General features: G+C 45.5%; 1 protein-coding gene and 3 long non-coding RNA genes across 4 annotated transcripts in view; 2 read left to right on the top strand and 2 right to left on the bottom strand.

The window, feature by feature from the left end:
* LOC116040396 overlaps positions 1-3154 on the bottom strand; it is a 15134-nt gene extending 11980 nt beyond the window's left edge. The window contains exons 1-2 of the long non-coding RNA XR_004102655.1: positions 2897-3154; positions 1183-1188 (exon numbers count right to left, since the gene is read on the bottom strand). This is a non-coding gene — a long non-coding RNA (uncharacterized LOC116040396). The remainder of the gene's footprint in view (positions 1-1182; positions 1189-2896) is intronic.
* LOC118495137 overlaps positions 1-19461 on the bottom strand; it is a 470232-nt gene that overhangs the window by 47361 nt on the left and 403410 nt on the right. The gene's annotated exons all lie outside the window — the stretch shown is intronic.
* LOC116034886 (NLR family CARD domain-containing protein 3-like) overlaps positions 1-19461 on the top strand; it is a 972843-nt gene that overhangs the window by 555215 nt on the left and 398167 nt on the right. The window lies entirely within an intron of this gene.
* LOC116040395 lies at positions 2615-3841 on the top strand. The gene is made up of 3 exons (XR_004897467.1): positions 2615-2646; positions 2738-2911; positions 3240-3841. It is a non-coding gene; the product is annotated as an uncharacterized LOC116040395 (long non-coding RNA).

Raw genomic sequence — 19461 nt, 5'->3', positions numbered from 1 at the left:
CACAGAAGCTGCAGACCTCCTGGCATCATCATACCAGTCTGCTGCTTCAAGAGTCCTTTAGGCCAACCATGTTGTAGCCCTTGTTTACTTCTTAGTTCTTTCTGTTGATTCACAGTGGGGTCAGCAGTACAACCCACACGTTCATGTCAGGGGAAACCATCTGATTCAATGTTGTAATCAACACTTTAAGTCACAGAGTCAAACCTTGTGTTTGTCTCTGTGTGGACAGACATGATGTGAGCTAATTCTTCCTGATTCCTCCACAGAGTGGACCAGGAGAGCTCAGAGGTTCCCAGTGGTCAGTCTGCCCAGCAGCATCAAATACACCTGGACTCCATATTTATGGTCTGTACATGTACAACAACCACTTTTACATCTATTCTGTTCACAATCATCTCCATGCTGCACTTTTCAGACCAGTGGATTCTGTCCAACAAATGTCTGATGTTTGCTTCCATGATTTCAGTTTGATTGTGTCATTCATATAATCTTCTGTTCCAGCTGCTGGAGGAGAACATCGGCACTTTTGTGAAGATCGAGCTGAAGAAGATCCAGAAGGTTCTGAGTCCAGATTACCCAGAAAGCTTAGAGAGTCAGAGGGAGGATGAGGATGAGAATGAAGAGCAGAGGAGCAGAGAGGCATTTCTGAAGATCACACTGCACTTCCTGAGGAGAATGAAGCAGGATGAGCTGGCTGACCGTCTGCAGAGCAGTAAGAGGATTTCTCTAAAGATTTAACTTGCTGGACTAATGGGACGTTTACTAATGTCTCCAGAGAAGGGTCAAAATATGTTTCTGTTTTCTTTACAAAATTACTTAATGAGATTTTTTATTATGTATTCATTCAGGAAGTTCTGCTGGAGTTTGTAAACGTAAACTCAAGACTAACCTAAATAAGAAGTTCCAGTGTGTGTTTGAGGGGATTGCTAAAGCAGGAAACCCAACCCTTCTGAATCAGATGTTCACAGAGATCTACATCATGGAGGGAGGGACTGCAGAGGTCAATGATGAACATGAGGTCAGACAGATTGAAACAGCTTCCAGAAAACCAGACAGACCAGAAACAACAATCAGAAGAGAAGACATCTTTAAAGCCCCACCTGGAAGAGATGAACCAATCAGAACAGTGATGACTAAGGGAGTGGCTGGCATCGGGAAAACAGTCTTAACACAGAAGTTCACTCTGGACTGGGCTGAAGGTAAAGCCAACCGGGACATCCAGTTCATGTTTCCATTCACTTTCAGAGAGCTGAACATGGTGAAAGAGAAAAAGTTCAGCTTGGTGGAACTTGTTGATCACTTCTTCAGTGAAACCAAAGAAGCAGGAATCTGCAGGTTTGAAGAGTTCCAGGTTGTGTTCATCTTTGACGGTCTGGATGAGTGTCGACTTCCTCTGGACTTCCTCAACACTGAGATCCTGACTGATGTTACAGAGTCCACCTCAGTGGGTGTGCTGCTGACAAACCTCATCAGAGGGAATCTGCTTCCCTCTGCTCGCCTCTGGATAACCACACGGCCTGCAGCAGCCAATCAGATCCCTGCTGAGTGTGTTGACATGGTGACAGAGGTCAGAGGGTTCACTGACCCACAGAAGGAGGAGTACTTCAGGAAGAGATACAGAGAGAAGAAGCAGGAAAGTAGAATCATCTCCCACATCAAGACATCACGAAGCCTCCACATCATGTGTCACATCCCAGTCTTCTGCTGGATCACTGCTACAGTTCTGGAGGACGTGTTGAAGACCAGAGAGGGAGGAGAGCTGCCCAAGACCCTGACTGAGATGTACATCCACTTCCTTGTGGTTCAGTCCAAACTGAAGAACATAAAATACGGTGGAGGAGCTGGGACCGATTCAAACTGGAATGAAGAGACAAAGAAGATGATTGAGTCTCTGGGGAAACTGGCTTTTGAGCAGCTGCAGAAAGGCAACCTGATCTTCTATGAATCAGACCTGACAAAGTGTGGCATCGATATCAGATCAGCCTCAGTGTACTCAGGAGTGTTCACACAGATCTTTAAAGAGGAGAGAGGACTGTACCAGGACAAGGTGTTCTGCTTCGTCCATCTGAGTGTTCAGGAGTTTCTGGCTGCTCTTCATGTCCATCTGACATTCATCAACTCTGGAGTCAACCTGCTGTCAGAAGAACAAACAACATCGTGGTGGTCTGAAGTGTTCAGAGACAAATCAACACGTTTCTACCAGAGTGCTGTGGACAAGGCCTTACAGAGTCCAAATGGACACCTGGACTTGTTCCTTCGCTTCCTCCTGGGTCTTTCTCTGCAGACCAATCAGAATCTCCTGCGAGGCCTGATGACACAGACAGGAAGTAGCTCAGAGACCAATCAGAAAACAGTCAAGTACATCAAGACGAAGATCAGTGAGAATCTGTCTGCAGAGAGAAGCATCAATCTGTTCCACTGTCTGAATGAACTGAATGATTGTTCTCTAGTGGAGGAGATCCAACAGTACCTGAGATCAGGACGTCTCTCCACAGATAAACTGTCTCCTGCTCAGTGGTCAGCTCTGGGCTTCATCTTACTGTCATCAGAAAAAGATCTGGACGTATTTGACCTGAAGAAATACTCCGCTTCAGAGGAGGCTCTTCTGAGGCTGCTGCCAGTGGTCAAAGCCTCCAACAAAGCTCTGTAAGTGTGATTTATTCATCATTAAATACTCTGATATCTTTCAACAGGAGTTAAATATAAATAACTTGTTTCCTTCCTGTTGTCTCTCCAGACTGAGTGGCTGTAACCTGTCAGAGAGAATCTGTGAAGCTCTGTCCTCAGTTCTCAGCTCCCAGTCCTCTAGTCTCAGAGAGCTGGACTTGAGTAACAACAATCTGCAGGATTCAGGAGGGAAGTTGATCTCTGATGGACTGAAGAGTCCACACTGCACACTGGAGACTCTCAGGTCAGGATTCATTAACCTATTCAACTGATGACCATTTAAAATCTGACTAACTTTAGTTGATAAAACAGCTGCTTTGTGTCTGCTGATATGATGCACTTGGGCAGTAGTTATTAATTATATAATTATTAATTCCTAGACTCAGAGTTACTTTCCATGAGGAATTTTCATTGTTTACTTTTGTTGTTAAATAGTTAAATAGAACAGATGATTTTAAAGGTGCATTCTAAATCTGACCCAAAATGTACCTGGACAAAAAACAAACATAAAACTAACTCATGGCTCCACATGTTGACAGAGGGTTCCTGTGTGTTGTTCTGTGTGTTTGCAGTCTGTCAGGCTGTCTGATCTCAGAGGAAGGCAGTTCTTCTCTGGCCTCAGCTCTGAGCTCCAACCCCTCCCATCTGAGAGAGCTGGACCTGAGCTACAATCATCCAGGAGACTCAGGAGTGAAGCTACTGTCAGAGGGACTGGAGGATCCAAACTGGAGACTGGACACTCTCAGGTACAAACACTGATGAACAAAAAGGAGATATTTGTGTAGGAAGTTTTAAAGGAGAACATCTCCAGGAACTAAAATGATGACTTCCTGTTGTTAATAATTGATGTAGTTTGTACACATCTCTGTCTATTAAAGGAACTGTCCGTGGTTCAGTTTCAACTCGACAGACAGTTCCAGGACAGGTTTAGCCTAGCTTAGCACAAATCAATGTGCTTTCTACGCTGTGAGAAGAGTGTGTGGATGAAGCATTACTATTTCAGCAGACTAGTTAGCTAGAGGTTTAAAATGTCAGTTGTCGGTGCTGCATGGCTCATGTGATCGATCAGAGACATATACTGACATCCAGACCAATTATTTCTCTAAGTTCCTCTTGTGCTGGGAGAGTACCGGCTCTAAGTTCAAAAAGTCCCTCAAAACGCTCTTTCCTAGTCCGTGCGGTGCAAACACAATATATACGTGTGTGTGAGAGTGATGTAATGTTCATGTTTCCCAGACAGAGAAAGGTCCACTGTTGCACCAAATGCTTGCTCTTGGGGGAATTGTTGGGTCTCTGTAAATGATAGTGTGGCAGTGGCGCCAGCAGCCGTAATCCTGTACGCACTGTACACTCGATCTGTAGATCAGAGGTGGGCCGTCAGGGCCAGCAAGGCTTTCTCTGCTGGCCAAGAGATTGTCAGAATTAGAAAATTATATTTTTTTATAAATGAAGGCCTAAAATAAAGAAAATATGTATTTTCAATATTGTTTACGCTGCAAGTTCATTTACATTTTTTAATTTTTCAGTGAAATGATTTTACTAGCTATTACTGCTTGCTTTATGTGTTAAAGATTTGAGCAGTGTCAGTGGCCGATGTGCCTTTGTGTGTGCATGGTGACATGTGTGTTAAGCCCGCACTGCTTGGCTCAAATTTCTGTCGAGGCCTGTTGATCACTGATTGTGTTATATGTGTTTGTGATTTCTTTGTGGTCACCGTATGAGTAAATATGACCCAGACGCGTAACTATCGGTAAGCAGGGTATGCGGTGCTTAAGGGCCCGGACCAATCAGGGGCCCGCGTGACTGGAAAATATTGATTGACAGCCGGGGCCCCCTATCACATTTTCATCACTCGCAACAATCCCAGCAGTCCCACGTGCACTCTGACAGCCAGTGACCAAGCTAGAGTGAGAACGGGTAAAATTAATTTCCTTGTTTTTGATATGAAAACGAGACCGAGGACGAGACACTTGTGTGACTCGAACATTTTACATTTACCAACAAGACGTACAGCGAAAGACCGTCCAAAACATTTCAGACCGTCCTGCCAACCTGTTTACATTTTAGCATCAATGTACGCTGTAACGATTTTCACGATAAAGTCGCTGAAAGTTGCTGCTGTTTCAATCCTGTCGGCTCTTTGCAGCGGGCGGGGCTGCTTCGTTCTCCCCGCGACTGATGTGCGCACACACACACACACACACACACACACACACACAATCACACACGGTGGATGCAGGAAAAAACCACAGATGAGACGTACAGGATGACCTAAATTGAGGACAGTTACGCTCGTTATCGTAAGTGCAATGATAAGTTAAAGTCCAATAAGTACTTTATCAAATCGTATGAATGTGTGTCCCAGGCCAGGTTAGGAAATTAACTAACAATGTAAAGATCAACAAGCCACTGACAGTGACAGATATGTTCATATTTGATTCATTCAATAAATTATTATTTTTGTCTTAAATCCACCAGCCATTTTCATATTATACCAACATTTGCAGCATGCTGAGCCTTTTTGGTAAGGTTCCTAGGAAATCTCAGCCCAGAGTAATTAATTAATAGTAATAATTATTATTCTTCCCAAAACAAGTTTCCTTTTTAATTTTAAAAAACTATACGAAAGAAATCGCAACTTTTTTTTGCAACTTTCACTGTCTCTCTCAACTTCATTGTAACAAACAAACAAACAAACAAAAGACATCGCAACTTTTATCGACATTTTTTACAAAAGCTCCCGTGAAATCAGACATTTTGGGCCGCAACAATCTCAAAAAAGGCTGCGAAGTCCGAGAGGGACTGCCCTTGTGTGTTTTTTCATGTGTTATGGTGTGCATTCACCAGTGTTTTTTTGTTGTTGTGGTGTGCGTAGGCTACTCCTGATTTTGTCAGTCATCTCATCTCTTATATGCTGTGTCTCTATGATCCTATCCTGTCCTATTCATGGTAGCCTACTCGTGGACATTGTGCCGTCATCACGTGCTGTAGGAAGGGGGCCCGCCTTGATAATCCTGCTTAAGGGCCCGGTGTTGGCTCGTTACGCCACTGATATGACCGGTTGTTGTGGGTTTGTTTTGGTTTCTTTGGTAATTCCATTCATTTTGAATATATGTGATGCAGCATCCTGTCATACTGAGTGAAAGTGATGCTTCAGTCAGCGTGTGTTCATGTCTCTGCTGTAGTGTATTAGGTGTCTCTAGGTGTTGAGCCTTGTGTTAAATCACGTTATTCCACACGGTAATGTCCTAGTGTCATGGTGAGGTTATTCAAAGGTGATTTAATGCTGTAGGATAGTACTGAAGGCCCAGGTGTAAAATACACGGCCCGCCACTGCTGTAGATAAACTGCTGGTTGCTATGGACGCTGCTATCGCTGAACCCACGGATCTAGCATGTTGTTGGTATCATATGTCTTTACATGGACATGAATCCTCCAGTTATGAGGATTATCCTGTTTTTGATCATATTCAGGATGTGATGTTTAGGCTACATGGCACACAGAGAAATCAGGTTATTCACATCTCCATACATGCTCACCATCATCTCTCTCTCTCTCTCTATCTCTCTCTCTCTCTCTCTCTCTCTCTCGCTCTCTCTCTCTCTCTCTCTCTCGCGCTCTCTCTCTCTCTCTCTCTCTCTCTGTCTCTCTCTCTGTCTCTCTCTCTCTTTCATGTGAAGATAATGTAACAATATGAACAAAACTGATGGATATCAGCAACAACATGAAAACAAGAATATTACAGCCATGGAGCCTGGATGAGGCCCCAGGACTAATGTCATCTTTGCACAGAACATTCCTGTCCTGTTCATAAAAATAATGGACATGAAGACACTTCTCCTCCTCCTCCACACATCACTACAACAGTAACAGAGGTATTTAGGTCTCTACATTTTATTCTGAAAGGTCCCAGAGGAAACAGTAGAGTCCTGTTGTGTCTGACTTTACGCTGGTGGAGACGACGGTTTGTTTTCTGACAGCAGGAGAAAGGAAATAACTAGAGGCCATCTTATGATGGATTCACACCGGCCGAATCAGGCCAGGGGCTTAAAGTTGGCCCTTCCTTACTTCCTACCCTCCTACTTCCTCCCCCCTTGCTCAGACCCCCCCCATCTTCAACTCGGCCTTCATTTAGATCCCAGCTACACAGCTGTAAAGTTTCCTGACTGCAGCCTCACGGTTGTGACAGACAGACGTATAACCACCTGGAAATGTTGTGGTTTTGGACTTTTCTGTTGCCTGTTATTGTTATTTCTGTATGTTTCCAGAGGCCTGTACTACGAAGCAGGATTTGGCGTTAACGAGGTAACTTCAGGTTCAACCGAGGGTTTTCTGTATCACGACAGTGGATCAGCTGTTACCGGGTTAAATCGCCGTGGTAACTTATGCTGGACACCTAACCTGGTCAGGAGCAGGTTATGTTGGAGATTAGAGGTCAACCGGTGTTAAAGCACCGCCTACCGACCTATCAATACTCACTGATAACGGAGTCACCGTTCTTAGAAGATCAGCTGGAGCTCGGTGCGCAGAGATAGAGAGAGAGAGAGAGAGAGAGAGAGAGAGAGAGAGAGAGAGAGAGAGAGAGAGAGAGACAGAGAGAGAGAGAGTGAGACAGAGAGAGAGAGAGAGAGAGAGAGAGAGAGAGAGACAGAGAGAGACAGAGAGAGAGAGAGAAAGAGACAGAGAGAGAGAGAGACAGAGAGAGAGAGAGAGAGAGACAGAGAGAGAGAGAGAGAGAGACAGAGAGAGAGAGAGTGAGACAGAGAGAGAGAGAGAGAGAGAGAGAGAGAGACAGAGAGAGACAGAGAGAGAGAGAGAAAGAGACAGAGAGAGAGAGAGACAGAGAGAGAGAGACAGAGAGAGAGTGAGAGAGAGAGAAAGAGAGAGAGACAGAGAGAGAGTGAGAGAGAGAGAAAGAGATTTTTTTGATTTTACAAAAACACTTTATTTACATATTTATCATTTGTGCATGTTCACAAAGAAATAAATTGCTAATGCATTAAAATCTCAGTATTTGATTTAAAAAAAAAGAATATCATCCGATAAAAACTTGTGCAAAAACCAGCTCGTCATCAACAACAGAACAAACAATGTCATTAAAACACCAACGCTGTTTAAAAGCATCAATGTCTCCAGTGTGTTTATAAAACCTAAAATCTAACCAGAGTCTGGCCCTGATGTTACAGAGCCAGACTGTCCTGGTCTCCTGTCCCTCTCTGTTCTGATGTTACAGAGCCAGACTGTCCTGGTCTCCTGTCCCTCTCTGTTCTGATGTTACAGAGCCAGACTGTCCTGGTCTCCTGTCCCTCTCTGTTCTGATGTTACAGAGCCAGACTGTCCTGGCCTCCTGCCCCTCTCTGTTCTGATGTTACAGAGCCAGACTGTCCTGGCCTCCTGCCCCTCTCTGTTCTCCACCCTGTTCTTTCTGCTTATATAAATCGCCATTTTAGCTTCACCTGAAAGGTAGTTCAGGAGCTGCCATTTTTCTTTTTGTGCCTTCTTGTAGGCAGCTCCCATAATAAAAACCCTCTCAGTAAAAACTACATTAAAAAGACTAAAAACCAATGTTAAAAGAGAGAAGAACTCTGTGAGTCTCTTCCACTCAGTGAACATGTGGTCCACAGTCTCTCGGAGGTTACAGAAAAGGCTCTGGCTAAGAACAGCTGGGTTAAGAACAGAGATAAAAGCATTGGAGGCGACAGCACCATGTAAAATCCTCCACTGGAGGTCAGCGGTCCGTTTCTTGAGGGGAGGCTTGTATAAAAGTCTCCACTGGGGACGAGGATGTCCCCCCCCCAACCTATCATTCCAGACAGTGGGGGGTCTGCCACTCAGTCCTTTTTTGTTTATTGCTTTCACACAGTTCTGGTACAATGTTGCTTTGTCTGCTCCGTGCAGGGTGCTTTCCCGGGCTACTGACAGCTAGCAGGGGGCCGGTCTCCTCTCCAAACTCTGGGCTCAGGTGGATCTCTGGGAACGGGTCTGTGGGATCTGGCCTAGCCTCTCCCCGGCTGTACTCCATGAGGAGTCTCCTCTCTCTGCCGCTCAGTTTTTGTGTCCATAAGGCCAGGAGTCTTTGTGTGACCCGGATAGAGGTCATTCCCAGGAGAGAGCCCAGAGCCCAGAGCCCCGGCCCCCGATAGTTCAGGCCCTGCTGCCTCCACCAGCTGCTGCAGGCTCAGAGTCCTGGATCGGTTCAGGGCAGCCAGCAGCCCGGGCACCCCGCTGCAGATGTCCAGTCTGCTCCCGTTGATCAAAGGCTCCTTCAACAACCAGTGCAGAGAGTTAGACCCATCACTCAATGTACAGTTAAAAAGGGCCCAAGATTTAAAAACGCCCTGATAAAAAGGAGGAAACCCACTTAACTTTAAAAATGTAGGATCAGTTAAAAACAGAGCAGCGTCCAGCCCCAGTTTACTCACATGTCTGAGGATACAGCTGGTCACGTTCCTCCACACCAAGTCAGGCGGCCCTGTCAGAAACTTTTGAATAAACTGAAGCCTGAAGGTGGCCGTTCTGCTGGCCAGGTGGACAAGGCCCTGTCCCCCCTCCTCTCTTAATAAAAACAGCACCCCCTGTGGCACCCAGTGTACACCCCCCCAAAAAAAATCTACCATCTTCCGCTGTATCTGAGCCAAGCTAAACGGTGCCACAAAAGGGATGCAACAAGGTTATTTAAGACTAAAACTCTACCTCTATATGACATCTGAGGGAGTAGCCACTTCCATTTATTCATTTTGTTTTCAATTTTTTCCATGACGGTCTCCCAGTTTCTCCGCACCATGACCTCATTACCGAGGAAAAGGCCGAGGTATTTCAGGCCGTCTCTTTTCCAGGCCAGATGTTGGGGGAGAACCGGGAGACCGTCATGCCATTCACCAACAGCGAGGGCTTCACTTTTTTCCCAGTTCACCCTCGCTGCGGATAAAATGTTAAAACCAGAAACAGTGTTTTCTAAAACGTCTAACTCATGCTGGCTCTTAATAAAAACAATGACGTCATCAGCATAAGCAGATAAAACCATGTTCTCATTAAAACCAGGTAAAATCAGACCTTCAATGTTGTTGCGTAGTCTGCAGAGGAGGGGTTCTAGGGAGAGTGCGTAGAGCATCCCGGACAGAGCACAGCCCTGCCGGACGCCTCTACACACTCTAAAAGGAGCACACAGACTGCCGTTAAACTTCAGCACACTCTCAACCTCACTGTACAACACCTTGATCTTGGCTATGAAACCAGCGCTGAACCCAAACTTCCCCATTACTTTCCAGAGGAAGCTGAGTTCAACGCGGTCAAAAGCCTTTTCCTGGTCCAGAGAAATCAGACTAGTGTTAAACCCCAACGAGCTGGAGACCTCCAAAACATCACGAATAAGGTGGACATTGTCCACCATGGACCTGCCGGGCACACAGTAGGTCTGGTCCCGATGGATGACCTGCTCCATAGCTCTCCCCAGCCTGGAGGCAAAGACTTTGGACAGAAGCTTGTAATCCACACAGAGCAAAGACACAGGGCGCCAGTTTTTAATGTCCTGCAGGTTGCCTTTTTTTGGTAGCAGCGTAACCACCGCCCTGCGGCAGGACATGGCATGGAGCCAGAGGACAGACTTTCATTAAAAACATCTAAAACATCATGTGCTAAAATGTCCCAGAAGGCTTTAAAAAACTCAACTGTGAGGCCATCGATGCCTGGGGCACGTCTCCCCTGCATACTCTGCAGGGCAGCGTGGACCTCCTGCAACTGTATGGGCGCTTCCAGACAGGAGTTGGTCTCCGCAGAGACCTGAGGTAGCCCACTCAGGAATTCCTCTTGCAGAGCCTCCTGCTCCTCATACTCGCTTGAGTAGAGGGAGGAGTAGAACTCTACGGCTCGCCTTCTGATCTGCCTCGGCTCCATGATCTCCTGCCCTGTGTCTGAAAGCAGTGTGTGGATTACCCGCCTCTGTCCATTCTTCCTCTCCAGGCCGAAGAAGAAGCTAGAGGAAGCATCCATCTCCGAGATGGTCTGGAATCGGGACCTGACCAGTGCACCCTGTACTTTAACGTCCAGCAGGTCGGCTAAAGCTAGCTTTTTGATTTTGAGGACTTCAAAATGTCCTCGATCTCCTGTGGACTCACTTAATTTTTCTAGTTCCACTATATCACTCTCCAGGTCCTGCATAGATCTGGTGATGTCACGCGTGATGTTGAGGGTGTGCTGTTGACATAGAAGCTTGATTTCTGTCTTACCATGGTCCCACCACTGCCTAAGACTGCTAAAATCACCCTTTCTCTGTCTAAAAATATCCCAAAAATAAATAAGCACCTCTCTAAATTTTTTATCAGAAGTTAAAACCGAGTTAAAATGCCAGTAGGCACTTTTCGGCTTCACATCCCTAATAAAAACATGACATAAAACCAAAGAGTGATCAGTAAAAACAGCAGGAACAATGTTACACACTTTAAAAATATTAAAATGTTGTTTAAAACAATAAATACGATCTAATCTGGCTGAGGAGATCCTACTCTCTCTGAGGTGGGACCATGTGTACTGTCGGCAGTCTGCATGCATCCTTCTCCATACATCCACCAGGCCATGGGTGGAGACCAGCCGCCCCAGAGCATGCTGGGAAGCTGGATGCGGCTCTGCATGATTACGATCTAAAAAATCATTTTCAGTACAGTTAAAATCCCCACCCAAGAATAAAAAATCCTCCGATGCACAGTCATTTAAAACCCCACCTACCTTTTCTAAAAAGATCTTTCTCTCTGCAGCGGTTGTTGATGCATACAGGTTAATAACAACAGCCGTAAAATGATCAAACCGAGCTTTGACTAAAAGCAGCCTCCCCTCGATAAAATGCTTGACCTCCAGTGAGAGCGGAGAGAAAGCTGTGGAGAAGAGGAAGCCCACTCCTCCACTCAGAGAAGAGCCATGGCTCAGGATGGCTTCCCCCTCCCACTCTCTCCTCCAGTCGGCCTCGTTGCTGCTGTCAGTGTGCGTCTCTTGTAAAAATAAAACATCAATGTGCTTTATTCTTATGGTTTCATAAATACTGGCTCTTTTTGTTACATTTCTGGCTCCATTTACATTTAAACTCCCAACTTTAAAAACATCCATATTAAGTGAGATGTTAAAAGCAAAAATAATAAACAATAAATTAATTAACATTGGAGCATAATCCATCATCAAGACGTATTTGTTTCTTTGCTTTAAGCACAAGTTTCTTCACTCTAAAACCCTCTTGGACTGTGATTTCAGACACTTCTTTTTGGCTGTTATGAAATCTGACTGAGGAGCAGAACAGAACCAAGTCTGGAAAAAACTCTTCTATTTTTACAGGAAACTTTTAATTTTATCAGCAGTATAGAGCTGTCTTTGCTGACTGCTGCTGAAGTTGGGAACTTCACTCTCATCCGACACACATTCATCACTCTCACTGCCCTCCGTGCAGACCTTCCTCACACTCTCCTCACTCACTCTGCTTGTCTTAGCTTCACTGGAGCTATCTTTTGTTTTCCTCCTGCGTTTGGCAGCAGTTTTTGATTTAACTGCTGCCTCCACCTCCTCCATCACTTCCTCCTCCACTTCCTCCTCCACCTCCTCCATCACTACCTCCTCCACCTGTTCACTCCACCTTACACTTTGTTCATCCGTGTCATTTACCTTTTCATTACCCTCATCAGTCTGCACCTCACCTGTCTCCCCTGACTGTCCCTCCTGTGTGTCCCTGATCTCACCTGTTTGTTCCCCAGACACACCTTCACCTGTTTGTTTTTTTTCTTTTTCTTTTTCTTCCTCCTCACCCACTACACTTCTCTCATCTTCGCTTCATCACATTCATACGGGACTAAGCATCGCGTACTGTGTATCTACAGTACGTCAACACAATCAGAGCGTGCTAGCCACAACTAAATAGGCTCCGGGGCAGTCTGGTCAGACACGGCATCACGCACACGCCGGCTCGTGCAGCAAAGGGAAGAAACCGATGAGATCACCGGCGGGAGCGTTGTCAATGGATTAGCGCGCAGATCGGTAGATTGCTAGGTCGCGTACTCTCATGGCATTGCCTGCGTTCGTTGAGCGGCGGGATGGCCCTCACGTGGTGTGTCGTCGTCATCGGCTTCTCTTACCGCAACCAAAGACCATTTTGCATCTCCAGGGGGGGGGGGGGTGAGGGGGGGGGGGGGGGGGGAAAGTCATTTACGCTGATTTAAGTTGCAAAATCACGTCTTCCAGAATCATAACTACGTTAAATAGGAACTGCCCGGAGTTAACTCCTCGTCCGTCGATGTTCAGTATCATAGGAGAGAGCTGTCATGGCTAGGTGAGACAGCGACGTGCTGATATTCAGCAACTAGAGGATTTGCATTCTCCGACAGGATCTAGTTCTTTATATCGGGGGAACTATCTCCGCTGTTCGCTGACGACAACATCCTTTCGTGGTCTGAAGAAGCCAATCAGAGATGACCTTTGGGAACTTTTTACCAGACTACCTTCGGTAGCTGGTTGTGCTACAGTGGCTTAGGCGATCCTGTAGCTAAATCATTCTCTCTGCATCGGTGATGCCGATGTCCTTAGTGCGATTGACTTGGTTACATTCGACTTTATCGCTGCCATTACACACAGGTCTAGAGACAGGATGACACGGGCGCGTTGCATCGAAAGAACAGCTGTCCGACCTAAGACTATATACTAAAACACTCAGCAGGTCCTGCAGACTTCCTTTTCGCCTATACCGCAATAGATAGCCCTACGTGTCCCTAAAACCGACCAGCGTCTGCAAACGCCAAGCAAGCGGGGAAAATGAAAACTGGACATAAGCATTAATGGCCATGTTTCCCCTTGTGAGCGTGGAGTAACCCCTTCTCCATTCTACGGTCATGGTGGCTGCACACGCACAAGAGCCTGCGAGACATGCGCGTCCCCCCCCCCCCCCCCCGAACTCCCGAGTTACAAAACCACTCCTCTAAATTAGGGCCGCAGAACTATAACCACTGCAAGTTACTTATCTAACCATTACGAATACTAAATTGAGCCCTATAGTGCCATTAACTAAGCGGCTAAAACTTATGAAATGAAATATATCAAAAAGGCAACATCGAAAGAAAAGTGAAGAAAAACTAACAACGACGTGCAGGACGCACACATCATCCTACGAAGTGCATCAACCCACAGCGGGCATTGCTACAACACTCAATCTCCGACTCAGAGATAGAGAGTTAGAGCGAGAGAAGAGCGTTTAGAGAAGAGCTAGAGGTAGAGGGGGAGTAGGAGTCAGAGACTGAGAGGATGTTGCGAGTAGGGCAGTTTGAGTTAGAGAGAGAGCGGGAGAGATAGGGAGAGATAGTATGTTGAGAGTGAGAGTGAGCAGGGAGAGTAGAGGGGAAGTATTCGATAGTAGAGGACGAGGGGAGAGAGGGAGAGGGAAGAGCAGTATAGGGACGAGAAGAGTCTTTACAGAGAGTAGATAGGTCGGGAGATAGGATATTAGAGGTGAAGTAGTGTAGAAAGGAGAGATAGATTAGATTTGAGATGGAGAAAGAGAGTATAGCTTACGAGAAGACGGAGAGATGATAGATGCGGTATAATGATATGGGAGCGATGGATAGGATTTTCAGGCAGCGAACTATACTATGTTATAGAATCTATAGAACATTAATAGATGAAGAGGTGGAGAGAGATTTAATTGTAGAGTGATTAATCTATAAGCATCTGTTATAGTACTGATGTAACACTTCTAACCAAACACACACCCACTACGATATATCTGTATCTCCCCCCCTGTCCTCCGGCGTCTTTCCAAGACTTTAACAGTGATCATACAAACTGATTTTAAATTCGAATTTAATGCTACTGGGCAAAAAAAAACATCTTAACAAAATCGCTCAATTGTATTTTTAGTTAGCGGCTTAGCTTTGTGTTTTACGGTCATACTTGTCACTCTTTAGGCGGTAGTTTAAATCCTTTGTTGGTATAGTATCATACTTTGTGGTATAACAATTGTAATGCTCCGATCTGTTCATGATCTGTAAGCTAAGTTTGTGTATGGTCGCTATAACAAGAAGACCGATGTTGCAGTGGTTTATTTTCTAATGAATTTGCGCTAATTTTTGCTTGTTTGTCGGTAACTAATCATGCTATATTTAAAAACTGTTATTACCTCAACGATACATTCAAATACAATGGATAGAGTCACAACATGATGTTACCTGGGCAAATTATCTTCGACATGAGGATCTCTATGTCATAGTTTTTCTTATTGTTCATCTGGTTATCGTCTCTGTCGTTTGTGTATCTAGAGCAAACTAACAAGCACAAAGAAGAACCATTGTATCGCGTTAGCGCAAAGTCAAGATTTGCCTTACATATATGAGTCTAAGTGTGGGCATTCTAGGTTGCACGCACTCGGATCTATATTATAAATTATACACAATCTTATATATGGTGGAGGCTAGCACTGCGATGGAGAACGCCCATGCCAACTGCAGAGCAGTGGCCCTGTATGCGGTTTAATGCGTTTTCACATTTCTTTTGCAATTTTGGCATATAGTGTTTTTGCGTTCAGAGGGAGGCGCAGAGTAGCTGCTGTGCTGTTTTCATCTTCCACGTTAGTTATCTTGGGCATGAGCAGATCGTCCAGCCGTGCTTACCGTATACGTCATCAGCTTACTATTCACTCTTTCCGCAGCTTCAGACCTGCTGATCTTCAAACCTCCACACTTCGCACTTTCACTCTGTGGTTATTAGTACTCTTAATACTGGGGGCAGTTATACATGTCTGCTCATAGGGTACAGAAAAGCTGTCTCATTGAGGCTGTTTGGAGGTTGATTTGATATGTTCCGGCTCCCAAGCTTTCGGCCTCCTGCTGACCATTAAATAGTGTTTTAGTTGTAAGACATTGATTTCAAAGTCACAATACCAACACACACAGAACATCCCACACACCCCACCACAGGCGCTCTACAACACACATCGGGGACGACCAGACAAGGCCGCACCCAACAATCAGCATCCACGTACACACGGGCGACGCTCCAGAGCACTAGACAGAGTCCCAACAGGTATTCATATACACACACACACATCCACTGTACGATACATTCACGATCTCACACAGGAACAAGAACCCTAAACTTACTGTCCTCGACAAACATCTCCACGTAATAAAGTAGAGAGTAGAGAGTCGAGATATATCGATATAGAGTAGTTTGGGTAGAGAGAGATGACAAGGAAGATAGGAGGAGAGACTAACTAGCCGTTATGATCTATTCGAAGTAGGCACGCCGGAGCCATCACCCAGTTGCATATCATATAACTGTCGCTCGCTCACTCGTATGGTCAAGACAGAACCCAAGGCAGTAGCGGCCATTCACAATCAATGGCTTCCTGTACTGAAAAACCTTCAGCATTCTGAATGAAGATGGTTATTTCTATGTGTATTTTAGACTGCGTGTTGAGAGCGTCAGGATGACAATCGCGACAGGCCGATGAGTACGACTCGTAGCCTAGGGTGTGTGTCCCTAGCATATTGTAACAGGCACTGGTCTATAAAACCATTCGCCGACTGCGTGCATCTAGGGACAACATGGCTTTCGTATAGAGAATAAACGCGATCAAATTGTCACGGACGCACACAAGGTAGTTCTTCCTCTTTTGTTTCACTCAATCTCTATTTCCTATTATCAATCTATTAAGTGAAACTCTTTCTTGTTCCTAGGGGGCATGGCCCGCGCTTCAATTTTCCAATATTCGTAAATCATGGACCGAAACTGTGGAGTTGGTATTCGAGTTTGTCATAATTTTGGTACATTCAAATATTTACGTATTTTTTTTTTTTGCCACAGACCCTGGCCTCGCGTCGCTAATACCCCGCCTCCACAACAGGTTCTCAAAATTTCAGTTCACCCTAAGGCTCTTCAATATGTCTCTGAAATATAGATACTCTTTCATTTAGATCTTTCTTATATGGGCTAGGCTTAGCGCACTGCTTTAATAGGATGGACTGCCACGTCCTACGCTCGTTATATCCTTAATAAATCTATTTGCTTCTTGCTTGGCTAGCTTGAAATGTTCCCCTGCATGGTCAGTCATTCTGCCCTAGCTCGGAGCTAGGGAAGCATGTTTGCGATGGATCTGAAGTGGGTTAGGGTTTTATTTCAATCCTTTCTTTAACACCAATCTTTGATAAATAAATTTTAAGACCAATGCGATAATTTTTAACACATTTTATTACCCGTATTATATCCGAATCTTAAAATATTCTCTACTGCCGAATGATAGGAGAGCGGCTTTGGAAGGAGATGTTACACAGGGGGACAGGTGTCGCCGTCACAATGCCCCATAGTTAGAAACGCCGCAACTGGACATTGACGTGCATTACCCGGTCACGATTCATGTCGAAAAGGAAGACAAAAAATGCCGAAAGACGTCTAATGCTTCAAAATCTTGTGTGGGAGAACTTATACAAATAGAGTAGAGGACAGACAACAGGCAGAGTGGCAAAAATGCAATTTTATAGACTGTTGGCCAGGTAGACGCCACTAAGCACGTTGGCAGCATCAAGCTGATAATCCCCTGTATTCTGTCAGTCGAGACGAGGCTGCTTATATCCGCATTTACAACAAGAGCCACTGTATAACCATGTCGCACATTCATTTTGCATGGGAACAATAACGTGTACTTCGAATAACGGTCTATCTAGGTGCGCCGGCGAAGATTAATGACGAGACAGTAAAAAACAAACGTAGCGCTGCTGTAGCTCTTCACAAGAGCTAATATAATGTGTCTATATAGTGTATGTGTGTTCTATATTCATTAAGTGAGGCGCTGCCGTTCATCCCTGGCGGGCGTCTACAAGCCGCTGCTCTTGCTGGAGCGAGGCGCGGAAATCTGGCTTCCCCTGCTTCGGCGGCGCTGATCTAGTAGTTTTTCAAAGTTTAGTTAATTCTGAAGGGCGTCTGGCCTGTCCCTGATTCTATCTTGGCACAAATACGATCACTGCACTATGTCCTCCCTTTGTTAAGTCAGTTTATGTATGTAAAGGTTCCATTCAACTAATTCAAGAATGACAAACAGTACAGCGGATGCACATAAGAAGTATTGCTGGCCCTTTATGTAGAGATAATACATATGAATCAGTCCCTCCTGGCGTCCTCCTTCCCCCATGGTCCTCATCTCTTCCGTCATGATGCCCATTCTAGTTTCCCGTCAGCACTCGAATACGTCAGATGGGGCTCATCTAGCTTGCGCGAAGCGATCGCGAGCTCAACAAATGGTACTCATCGATCAGGACCACAGCCGGTCTAGGAATACCCGACTTGGTGCCTGGTGTAAATCGTCGCGCGGAGTTGAAGCAGCACTTCGTGCCGCTCACAGGACTCCCATCAGAATTTGAAAAGTGAAAAATGGATAGCAAGTTGCCACCAAGACGTTACCGGAATTGGTGACATTTACAGTTTCGTTTTTAATGATGTCTTAGTGCACAGCACCTAAAATAATAACTTACATCATCCCACTTTCTCAGACCCTGACACTCAGAGGAGCAAAACACCCGAGGACCTGGAAATTTGGCACGATACTGGTAAGGCCCACTAATGTCAGCTATCACCAGCCACCATCCGAGCTCTGCTTCCTAAGCATCAGGCACCACACTGATTATTACATAACACTAACACGACATTTTATGATGGCTTATTGTACAGTCTTCAAGAACACAGAAATAGTTATCATGATTCTCATTTCCCTTAAGCATATTTCAATAGTGCAAAGTCTTTCATCAGATGACCGCGTCCGCACACGCAGCCTAAATGCCCGTATTGAACTCCCTAACATGAAAGCCAGGGCGTGGTTCTTTAAGCAGCGCTACCCAGTACTGTCTTTAAACACAATGATTGGTCTAATTAGCAGCACCGACACCAATACATAGAGTTGAACGGCGTCTGGATTAACAATTGCACGCAGGTAAGCTCATTCTAGGCCCTTACAGTTGCCTTCACTATTCAACCTAACATGAAGTAGTTCCGAAGTCATAGACGTAATGTTATGTCACAGATCCTTTAGGGCACCTATAAGGAGGCGCAACATTGACTGGTTAGCAACCTCAACGGCGGTATTAGCAGCGCCCCGGATGTTGGCAATACTGCAATGCCACGTGGGCTACACATTACCTTTTTATCAAAATGTCCTACGAATGCGTGTGATCCTGTAGAGTAGGGATCGCATCCTGAACTAAACGGAAAGCAAGTTATCTGTTCACGTGTATTTTGGCGAGAGACGTTTTCGCAGTATGGTAATGCTGTAAATAAACGATCCCTGGCATGATAAATATATCAGAGTGGGCAGTTTCAACGCTACATCAAAAGGGGAAGATAGAGTGCAGAATATTCAATTGGTGACGGCACTAGGGCCGTGTAATTCATGTCCTCTCAGCAACCAGGGGTAAGCATGCACTCTTATGTGTTCCTCGAGGCTTGCATATAGCACGGCCTTTACCGTATCTGGGCCTTTGCTCTCCTCTTTGTTCCGCCTCTTCGCCATAAGCCTCTGCAGGTCACCTCGATGCTCCTCCTCCTCCTGCCTCTCCCTCCCTTCTCGCTCTCCTTCCTGTGCGCACATCTCTCTCTCACCTCTCCTCCTCCTCGCTCCTCGCCGTCTCTTTCGTCTCTCTCTCAGGTCACAATCCCTGGGCTCTGTGCCTCCTCCTTTGCCCCTGCCCAGCGTCCCTCCTATCTCCCCAATCATCCTCGGACTATCGGGCTTAATCCTTCTCACCCTCAATCTCATTCCCTCTCATGCACACCTCTCCTCTGCTCCCC

Source organism: Sander lucioperca, chromosome 5 (assembly GCF_008315115.2).
Source record: "Sander lucioperca isolate FBNREF2018 chromosome 5, SLUC_FBN_1.2, whole genome shotgun sequence".
Taxonomy (NCBI): Eukaryota; Metazoa; Chordata; class Actinopteri; order Perciformes; family Percidae; genus Sander; species Sander lucioperca.
Note: the sequence above shows the minus strand (reverse complement) of the source record. Positions and strands in the feature narration are given on the sequence as shown.